Source organism: Mytilus trossulus, unplaced genomic scaffold (genome assembly GCF_036588685.1).
Source record: "Mytilus trossulus isolate FHL-02 unplaced genomic scaffold, PNRI_Mtr1.1.1.hap1 h1tg000247l__unscaffolded, whole genome shotgun sequence".
Lineage (NCBI taxonomy): Eukaryota > Metazoa > Mollusca > Bivalvia > Mytilida > Mytilidae > Mytilus > Mytilus trossulus.
Window position 1 is genome coordinate 2,881,212 of NW_026963318.1, and position 11,371 is coordinate 2,892,582.

Genomic DNA, 11,371 nt, shown 5'->3' on the forward strand with positions numbered 1-11,371 from the left:
CATTAAACCAATTTAACATTAATCAAGGTCTCTGAAAATGATATCGATGAATATGAGCCCTGCCAGTCTGACATGTACACCTTACATTCAATCGATTCAAATACTGTTATCATATTGCTTATAGAAGCTGATTAGCAGACATAATTATGAAAATGAGACCATGATCATATGAAACATCCCAGACAGACATCTACCCCTTACTATCATGCCATACGAAAGTATTGTAAACCTATTGCATAAATTGTCTGAGAGAAAGAAGCGCAAACACTGAAATGAAGCTAGGTCAGGTAAACTTTACCTGTCAGACACCAATCTTATAGAAATATAAAGCGGCCACATTGTTTAAGGTATTTGAGAAATAGAAACAAGAGTGCATACGCTGACATGTCTCGCCGTTTTTACTTATCATTGATGTTATGTCGATAGACCTGGAAATAAAGATTTATTACAAGTATCACATAAACTTAACATGATCCAAGAAAATGAAATCAAGGTTAGATAAACCAAATGAAAAATAAACCTTACAATCATGCAATACACCAAATATAGTTGACCTATTACTTATAGTTTCCAAGAAAGAGTATTAACAAAAAACTAAACATTGACCAATGAACTATAATAATAATAGCAAGGTCCGATGAACCATGGCATACAGACATATACAACTACCAATCAATCTTTGCATTAAATATAGTTGACTTGTTGCTCAAAGTATCTGAGAAACAAACTTAACCCTGGAAACTTAACATTGACCAGTGATCCATGAAAATGAGGTCAAGGTCAGATGATATAAACCTTGCAATCATTCCTTAAAACCCCAGATGCTCTGCAGGGCGCAGCTTTATATGCTTTTGAATATTAATCCCCTCAAAAAAAAAATTGAAGAAAAATTCTTTTTAAGTTCAAACATCTGAAATGAGAAAACTTTAAATATTGTTTTACCTCGCCCTTTCCCTTATTCCATAAATGATCTCAATTCAAATTTTTAATGGAGTTGGCAACTATATCTACTCATTTAAATACGTCATAAATCATTAAATATAAAATGACATACAGTCAAGGTTCAGATTAATATTAATTAAAATTAAATTCTAAAAATAAATTTACAGCTACACATCTCAAGACCATCATTATTTCTTAGTACATAAGTTTCAAGCAGTGTGAGGGGGGTAATCAAGTATTTAAACAAATATATAACAGTATTCTTTAAATTTAAATTGGATTACCTCCATAACACGGCTTTTTAATTGTCTTTCAACCAGAAAAAAAATCTTGTTTTCCCCCTTTTTTGTCCCTAATTGCTATAGGATTTGAGCCAGAACCTTCCATAACCATCCCTTTGTGGTATGGAAACGTGTGGTATAATTTCAGTGAGAATTGAACACTAAAACATAGTTATTGACTGAAAACTATAAGAAAATACTTTTTTGGGCCTCTTTTTCTTAAACCTTTGGGATCATAACCTCAAAATCCATCCCAACCTTCCTTTTGTGGTAATGAACATTGTGTTAAAATTTGATAAATTTCTACTTACTTATTATAACGTTATCATTCGGAAACCATGCGTCTTCGGACGACGACGCAGACGACGCTGACGACACAGATGACGCTGACGACATAGACAACGACAACATGATACCATGTAACGACGCATTGCGGTCGTATAAAAAAAAGTTGACCTATAGCTTATAGTATAAGAAAAAGAGACCAAAACACAAAAACTGAGCAATCAACCGTGAAAATTAGGTCAAAGTCTAATAAAATCGTACATGTACATCATACAATGTTTCCATATACCAATTATATTTGACCTATTGCATAAAGTATTAGAAAAAAAAAGACCAAAACTGAAAAATTAAACTTATATCACTGAAGCATGAAAATGAGTTCAAGATCAGATGACCCCTGCCAGTTTGACATATACATCTAAGAATCATTCCATACACCAAATTTAGTAGACGTATTGCTTATAATATCTGATATATGGACTTAACCACGAAAAACTTAATCCTGTTCACTGATTCATGTAATGAGGACGAGGTCAAATGAGAAACCGTTTAACGGGGACCTTTAAATATAATTATCCTATTACTAATAATAAGAAAGAAATCAACATTCAAAAAATATCAACTTGGTTTTTTTTAATTTGGGATGTGGATTGTAAATAAATACTTGACACATTATAGGTTTTTGGCACATTATAACTTTATACAAAGAATTAAGAATTGGTCATATCATTTGAATATATATTTTAATGCTTGCTTTTTGCAATGCAATGTGATGTTGCACAATACTTATAAATAGATAAAGGGAGATATGGTAGGAGTGCCAATGAGACAACTCTACATCCATGTAACAATTTATAAAAAACATTATAGGTCAAGGTACGGCCTTCAACACGGAGCCTTTGAGTTCTGAAACAAAAGTATAACATCACAACATAGAAAAACACACTATAAAAATTTGTGTTCAGATGATATACAAGGACTTAGAAATTGTGACACACAATTATTCTTAAAAAAATTGACAATTTCTTTTATCGGGAAGTAAAACAGACCCTTCTCTCGTTTTTGCCCAATTAAATATTTCAGTAAATTTTTTTATAGATTTTGGAATCTTGAGGATACCTGTATCCCAATCCACCCGAATTGTATTTACCTCCCCCCTCAGTTATTATTTTTATTGACCTCCCCTTTTTTCCAAAAAGAAATTTCCTCAAGATATGGTCATGATTTCAATTCAAATTTCAAATAGAGTTTGCGACTATAAAAACCCATTTAAATTATTAAAATACATAATTAAAGCATAAAAAATTGACAGCTAATCATCTAAAGACAATACAACATTTCTTTATAACACAACCATAATGTAAGGGAAGTGATTCTTAATGCTAAGAAAACACAAGCATTTCAGAATATGAAACTGTATTACCACTGAATCTTCTGATATACAATATAAGTTTATTATATATACTTCCATCACAGTAGGTGAAGTTTCTACAGACAGCCTAAAACACTCAAACTAGAGCTAGCTGAATATTTTACGTAATTTAAAACACTAGAAGGGAGGTAATTCAAATATAAAATTGTAATTATTATCTTCTAAATTTAATTTTATGTATATTAAATCAAACAAAACAAATTTTACAACCGAATTTTACAGGACCAAATTTGGGACCAATTAGAAAATGGGCACAACAACAAAATACGTAGTTAAATTCAACATATAAAATTGTGATACTTATATTATGAACATTTTTAATATTTATAGCAAAAAGTCCAACATAAAAAATCAAAGCTTTCTCAAAATCAAAATCCAAAAAATTTGTTCTCTTCTATATACTGTGAAATATCATGATCAATCAAATACTATCCCTTAAATAATGCTTAATGATCCAATTATCTATCTCATAGAGATCCAAAGACCAATACTTGATTGATTGTCCCTTAACCAGGCAATACTTGTTCTTCCTTTTTTATCCATAAATCATAAACGGTTTGAGTAATACACCCCCAAAGCCAATCCTAGTTATCCCTTGAAAGTATGGAAACTTGTGGTATAATTTCAGAGAGATCCATACACTGATTCACACGTTCTTGCCTGGAAACTAGAAAACATGTGTTCTGTGCCCCTTTTTGGACTCTTATTCCTAAAAAGTTTGGACCATTACCTCCAAAAGTTATCCCAACCTTCCTTTTGTAGTTTGAAACCTTCATAAATTTCTATTTACTTATACATAAGTTATTGCCATAAACTGAATGTCTTCGAACGACTCTGACGCTGACGACGCCGACGTGAAACCAATATACGACCGCAAAATTTGTTGTGGTCGTATACAAAATTGCTAAAATTCGTCATTTAAAGGCAATAACTCTTGTCAATGAGGGTCGATTGAAAACAAAACTTTATGACAAAAGAGATGATTTCAGCTTTCCAATTGTGAACTTTCCATTTCTAAAAAGCAACATTCCAGCAGCACCTGCATACGGGGTATATATCTCCCAATTGATACGATACTCCCGTGCTTGCATTTTCTATCATGATTTTCTTGATAGAGGGTTGCTGCTCACAAGGAATCTATTAGACCTAGAGTTCCAAATGGTGAAGTTGAAATCCTCCCTTCGTAAATTTTACGGACGCCATCATGAGCTGGTTGACCGTTATGGAATAACCGTTTCAAAAATGATATCGGTCATGTTCTTTACATCGTAACTACAATCCCCTTCCCTCTCATGAATGTGACCTACCGTGATCATCCCTAATTTTGGTGGGGTTAGTGTTGTTTATTTTTAAGTTTTCTTTGTTGTGTCATGTGTACTTTTGTCTTTTTGTTTTTTTCATTTTTAGCCATGGCGTTGTCAGTTTATTTTAGATTTATGAGTTTGTCTGTTCCTTTGGTATCTTTCGTCCCTCTTTTTTAATGACGATTTGTGTATGTTGACTGATTTGTAGAAGTTGGTTTTTTTCTGTTGTTTAGGCTTAAAGTTTTCAATATAATAGGCAAAAGGCACATATAAAAAAGTGGCCTGTGAAAGATTATATAATCAATCTTTCGGGGGGAAATTTTGGTGAAACAAGCGCATGACTGAACTACATTTCACACTTTCCTTCAATAACACCATTTAGATCAACTTTTGTTTATCAAGTATTATCCATTATGTTAATATCAATCAACACAATCATAACATAAAGGGACATCTAAAAAAGTTAATCAATCTATTAAGTTTATTTTACACCTTCTTGAGATCCGAAAACAAATGCAAATCGAAATCCCCAAAAAATATTAATCTTGTTGAAACACCAAACGCATTTACTTGTCTCGTAATCATCGTTATATAAATGTTAAAGTATCACATGTACAGCCATTTCTGTCTTTTTGTAATCAGTTTATGGTGGACAAATTAACTTGAAAAGAGCGTGACACTCCTACCTAAACGTTCCCATATCGCCCGGACGTGATTGTGTATTCATGCACCCTACACTGCCAAACGGACTTGTTGACTATGGTATATATTAATCATATAAATGAGAAAGGATATAAAACCTCGAAATTAAAAGCAGGTTAATTATCAGAATTCCGAATAAAATCAAAAACTTAGTACTATAACATGTATAGTGCGAAACAATCATTATGAGTTCATTCCCATCTGTGAAATCTTTAGTATTACTGTTTATGCACATTTAATCACACTTGTTCAATGTTGTATTTATTTCTTAAAACAAGTAATTACATAGGGTAAATTTATCCTGCTATATCTAGTTCTCTCCTTTGGACCTATTCTATTGAATAAGTGAACAGACAAGTACTAACTGGGGCCTCAATTTTTTTTCACCTTGTCATCCTCGCTGTGATTTGTATTTCCTTATGTAGCGAAACATTTTGTTTATAAAAATCCATCGTCTCAAACTTTTTATATATTGTATTTCTGCAGCTCTAATAAAAAAAAATTTCAATTTAGTTCTTTTATCAAGAAAAGGTGTGCTTGTTTTTATCTTTGCAATTTTACAATAGCAGTAGTTTATAAATGTAGCATGCATACTACCCTTACATTCGTTTTTTTACATAGAAAATATTGGCATGTCCTCAATAGCATGAACACTTAAGTCTGGGTATTGGTCAGTTTCGGTGTTGTGTCGTTGTTCTCCTCTTATATTTAATGCGTTTCGCTCGGTTTTGGTTTGTTACCCCGATTTTGTTTTCTGTCCATGGATTTATGAGTTTTGAACAGCGGTATACTACTGTTGCCTTTATGTACCTAAACTACATCAATGTTCTAACTAACAACGATATATTGTTGGATCTTCCAAGTGCTCCTCGAAATAAAGGAATAACAGTAGTATATTGCTGTTCAAAACTCATAAATCCATGGACAAAAAACAAAATAGGGGTAACAAACTAAAACTGAGGGAAACGCATTAAATATAAGAGGAGAACAACGACACAACATTAAAATGTAACACACACAGAATCGAACAAAGCATTCTATGAGAATAACAAATATAACATCAAAACCAAATACATAAATAGATAAATACCGTGACACGTAAATCTCTTTTTCTAAACCGTATAGCTAGTCAAGGTCGTTAAAAACTTCCATTTATTTTTTCTACATGTCTTCTAGAGGTGGCGTGATTCAGATGTGGATACTTAAAAAAACAAAGATCTCCTAGAGTGCATACAATCTAAGCCTCTTTCTTTTTGCAATTGTACTAAACATTTGACTTTTCTACACTTTACCCAAATATTCCCCATTCCAAAATAAAAGTCAACAATCATTCTGTAATAGAGGGTCGAAAGATACCAGAGATAAAAAATAAACTGATAACGCCATGGCTAAGAAAGAAAAAGACAAACAGATCAATAATAGTACACAGCACAACATACATAGAAAACTAAAGGCTAAGCAACACGAACCTCACCAAAAACTGGGGTTGATCTCAGGTGCTCCGGAAGGGTAAGCAGATCCTGCTCTACATGTGCCATCTGTCATGTTGCTTATGTTATTACAAACCCGGTAAATAGTCTAATTCGGTAATCACAAACATAAAAAGGGAAGGAGATTGTAGTTGCGACGTCCGATATCATCTGTGAAACGGTTATTCTATAGCAATACATAGTTCCCTACTATTTGAACGTTTTGAATTAGATCAAAATTCTACCTTGATCTATAACTTATCATTGTGTAAACTATATAACGAATATCAAGTCAATATGTTCAAGCATAAAACCCGATTATTCCAGGACCATTACTCTGCACAAAAATCATCTGGCAGGATTAAAATTCGAACTTGATCTGTAACTTTTCATGATAAAACCATATACCAATTATCAAATCAATATCTTCAAGGGTGACAAAAAAGAGTGAGGAAAACTGATTATTTCAGTGAATTATCTTAGTCCGATAACCCTGAATCTGCACGAAATCATCCGACAGGAACAATTGATACGATATTACCGGGCTAGTATTGCATGGCATGATTACTTTGAAAGAGAGTTGCTGTTCACAATGAAGCTATTAATCCAAGAGTGTCATATGATGAAGTTGAAATCATCATTTCGTCAATTTTATGAACGGCATCACGAGTTGGTTGACCGTTATTAAATATCCGTTTGACAGATGATAGCTTATATATTTCTAATGCTGTAACTACAATCCTGTCATATTTTCACAAACATGACCTACCGAATTAATCTTATTACAGGGTTTGTACTTACACGAGCAACACGACGGATGCCACATTTGGAGAAGGATCTGCTCCGCCTTTCGGAGCACTTGAGATTACCCCAAGATTTAAGTTGATTTCGTGTTGCTTAGTCTTCAGTTTAATATTCTCTGTTTTATGTACCATTGTGTGTTTCTTTTTGTTTTTGTTTTAGCCATATATGTGTCCTTTTATTTCGATTTATGAGTGTGAATGTCTCTCTTGTATCTTTCGTCCCTCTTTTTAAGTCATTTGAAACATCAAATTAAAAACAATGCATATTTCCTGGTGCGGGAATTTCTCCCTGCATTGAAGACATATTGGTGACCTTCTGCTGTTGTCTGTTCTATGGTCTGGTTGTTGTCGCTTTGACGCATTCCCCATATAACTAAATGGCTAGTTTTTATTAAAAAAACTCTTGAACATATACTTTTTTTTCACGAAAATTCTATTATTTGTCCAAATTTAAAAGAAGTTTAATTTTTTTTAATTGCTTGCTTCCAGCAAACAATTCGGCGAAAATGTTTTCCGTATGCAGCGTGACCTTTCTCGTAAAAATCTGCTATCCCCAATACAGAATACGAATGGAAAACCGTTTAGTAACGAAGACATTGCTCCTTAATCAAAATAGTCTATATCGTATTGTAACTGTTATACACGTGCTTACCTGAATATCAATGATTCGTTGTTAATGGTTTTCAACGGCTTCATAACACGACGATTGATTAGCTGCCATATTTTCAACAGTGAATAATTGAATTATTTTTTGACGATAATACGAAAAAAAATGATAGAATAGTGCACATAAGACTTAGTTAATGATATATGTACCCATTGGTTCAAAAATTGGATTAACATTATTTTTCTTCGGTCACTTGTCATTAAAGTGAGAGGGTTAGTGCTATAGAACCAGGTTTTATCCACCATTTTCTACATTTGAAAATGCCTGCATGTACCAAGTAAGGAATATGACAGTTCTTGTCCATTCGTTTTTGATGCGTATCGTTATTTGATTTTGCCATGTGATTAGGGACTTTCCGAATGGATTTTCCTCTAAGTTCAGTATTTTTGTGATTTTACGTTTTGTTTCTAATTACTTTAAGCAGTATTTGAGACATATGTATTTACAGTAGGGAACCGTCATGTAGAAAGGGGAATTATTGTGTCACTTGATTAATTTAGAAATGTTTAAGAAACTAAGTCTTCATTTTTTTGTTTATATTTTTAAAGCTAAAGTTGACCTAAGATAGATTCGGCTATTATCGCATATAGGTCTTCCATATTTAGAACATGGTCACGATTTAATAAGATGTCTAATTGTAGACTTAATAAGATAATTTTTCTTTGGAGTAATAATATCAGTTTTAATAAAGTAAAAAATTGGAACTGTAGAGTGAAAACAAAGTTTAAAGAACTTGATCTTAATCAGTAATGTAATATTGAATGTATTTTGAGCAAGTCTGTTATTAAAAATATTGAAAACAATCTATTTATTATGTACCAAAATAATTGGCATTTAAATTTACTAGCTAAGGAAAGCAGTAAATTGCGTACTTACAGGTTATTTAAATCAAATTATTGTACAGAAAAATATTAAAGTATGACCATGCCAAGTAAATAAAGAAGTGCATATGATAAATTTAGAGCACGTAAATAACTAAAGTCTTGTTTTCATTTTTAACAGTCTGCAGTCGGTCACAAATTTACTGATAAAAGGTTGTTTCTTAACCATTTCAATGTAACAAATGGAAGTTTTGAACTATCTTGACTGGCTATACAGCCTTCCACGGTCGGATACATTATATATAAATTTATCCATTACAATGCTGTTAGTTTCGTTTCTTACTGTTATATAAAAAAGAAGATGTGGTATGATTGCCAATGAGACAACTATCCAAAAAGACCAAAATGACACAAACATTAACAATTATAGGTCAACGTACGGCCTTCAACAATGAGCAAAGCCCATACCGCATAAATTCAGCTATAAAAGGCACCGATAAGAAAACTAACGGCCGTATTTATGTAAAAAAATATCATTATGTTATACTCATGCATCGGCCAGTAAAAGCGGATTAATCTTTTGGGGAATTTTATACTCCCACTGCATTTGATGGTAAAGTAAACAAACATCTGAATAACATGGTATACTGTCCCTCAGTTACACTCACAATGTTAATCAACGTTTGTTTATAATAATATTTTTTATGTACATATCAAATTAAATCGATACATTTTTATGCAATTATCTCAAAGATGTAATATATTTATTAAGTTTATATTTACACCTTCTTCAGAAAACAAAATGTCCACCGAAATCCCCTCCCCAAAAAATGGTTTTATCTCTCTGAAGCACCATGCATGTGTATTAAAAAAATATATCTGGTAATATAAATGTTTAGGTGTAAACACAATTGTGTACAATTTGGAAATTAGTATGGCGTTCATTATCACTGAACTAGTATATATTTGTTTAGGGGCCAGCTGAAGGACGCCTCCGGGAGCGGGAATTTCTCGCTACATTGAAGACCTGTTGGTGACCTTCTGCTGTTGTTTTTTATTTGGTCGGGTTGTTGTCTCTTTGACACATTCCCCATTTCCATTCTCAATTTTACAAGTAGGTTTTCCTTTTGTTATAAGTGTATATGCTAAACCATAGATGTATGGATATTACATCTTTGGCTAAACCAATTTCCTTGAGAGAGCGTTACACTCTTTATAAAGGTCCCAAAAACAATCGACCGGGCGTGAACATGTGTGTGTGTGTAAACATCCCACTATAATTCCACACTGTCAAACGGACGCTACTTTTGGATTTGATTTTTTTCTGGCGTCAAAACGGAAGTTGAAATTATAAACTTCTACACAGTTTACTCAGTAAGCTCATAGTTACATCAGAAAGAATTCGAATAATAGCTTTAAACTTAAAAGAGAGTTAATCTTGGAAATTTCGAATACAATATTAAATCAAACACTTACATTTTAATGCGAAATTCATCAAGAGTTCATTCCCATCTAGAAAATAACTAATATGGATATCCATGTGATTATTTAAGAAACTAATACATGGCGGGATTTTTTAAATTCAATAGTATCGTGCATGCATACTTGTTTTTATTTCTCACCGAAACAAATAATTACGTAGAGCAATTTATTTTCAGTTTTGTCCTAACGATTTATTTTGATAAATAGGTGAACAGACTATTATTAACCAAAAATTTGTATTTTAGTATATATACAAATCCTTGGTTAACAATAGTCTGTTCACTTATTTATATAAACATCCACGATTAGCTTATAATTTTTCGTAATTATGTAAAAGTGCTTGGATCTGATTGTTTTCACCTTGTGATTTTTTTGTAAACTAGCCACACATTTTGTTTACAAAGCCATCGTCTACAACGTTTTATCTTTTTTTTTTGTTCGGCAGATATTAATAATGTTCAGTCCGCATGGTGCATGCAGTTGTGTCTTATATATGTATATCTTTTTATATATTTCGGAGTTTAGTATGACGCCCATTTGCACTGAACGAGTCCCCTGTTTTTAGGAGCCAGCTGAAACAGGCCTCTGGGTGTAGATTTTCTCGTATTTTTGTCGATAGGTGTTTTCATGTGCTTATTTGCATTTTCAGCCAAATTAAACAATATGCAACGTTTTGGTTTTTTTTTCTTTTAAGAGGGATAGTGTGTGTGTTGTTGGGTTTTTTTTGGCTTGAGTCAGACTTTTTTCTGGCGTAAAAATGCCATCATATGTTTTAAGTTTTCTAAAGCTATCAATCACATCATATTGTTTTTCTCTTAATTTGGCAATATAAGATATGGGGAATAAATGGATTCACAAATCATAATATCTTATTTTTTGTCATCTAGATCTGCTTGACCGGAATATTTTATTCATCAAACTCGGGATAAGAATATTTGTTAGGAAAAAAACGTATATACGAACGTTATTTAAAGATTTCATCTAATACTTCTAAAACGTTCGAAGCAACAAGTCCATAGATCATTGGTAAACGATGATCATATGAAAAGATAACACTTTATTTGATTAGTAGCAAGGACCTTCTATACTAATTCTAAAGTCTCTGTTAGAAACGACATGCTTGTCAATTTCATTCATTGCTGTTGTTTTTTTATTTGGTCGGGTTGTTGTCTCTTTGACACAT

At 32.4% G+C, this 11,371-nt stretch overlaps 1 protein-coding gene across 1 annotated transcript in view; it reads right to left on the reverse strand.

The window, feature by feature from the left end:
• Positions 1 to 10,262, reverse strand: part of LOC134701595 (uncharacterized) — a 29,185-nt gene extending 18,923 nt beyond the window's left edge. Inside the window, exon 1 of the mRNA XM_063562736.1 lies at positions 10,183 to 10,262. The gene's annotated coding sequence lies outside the window, so the exon portion shown is untranslated. The remainder of the gene's footprint in view (positions 1 to 10,182) is intronic.
• Positions 10,263 to 11,371: the final 1,109 nt, after the last annotated feature.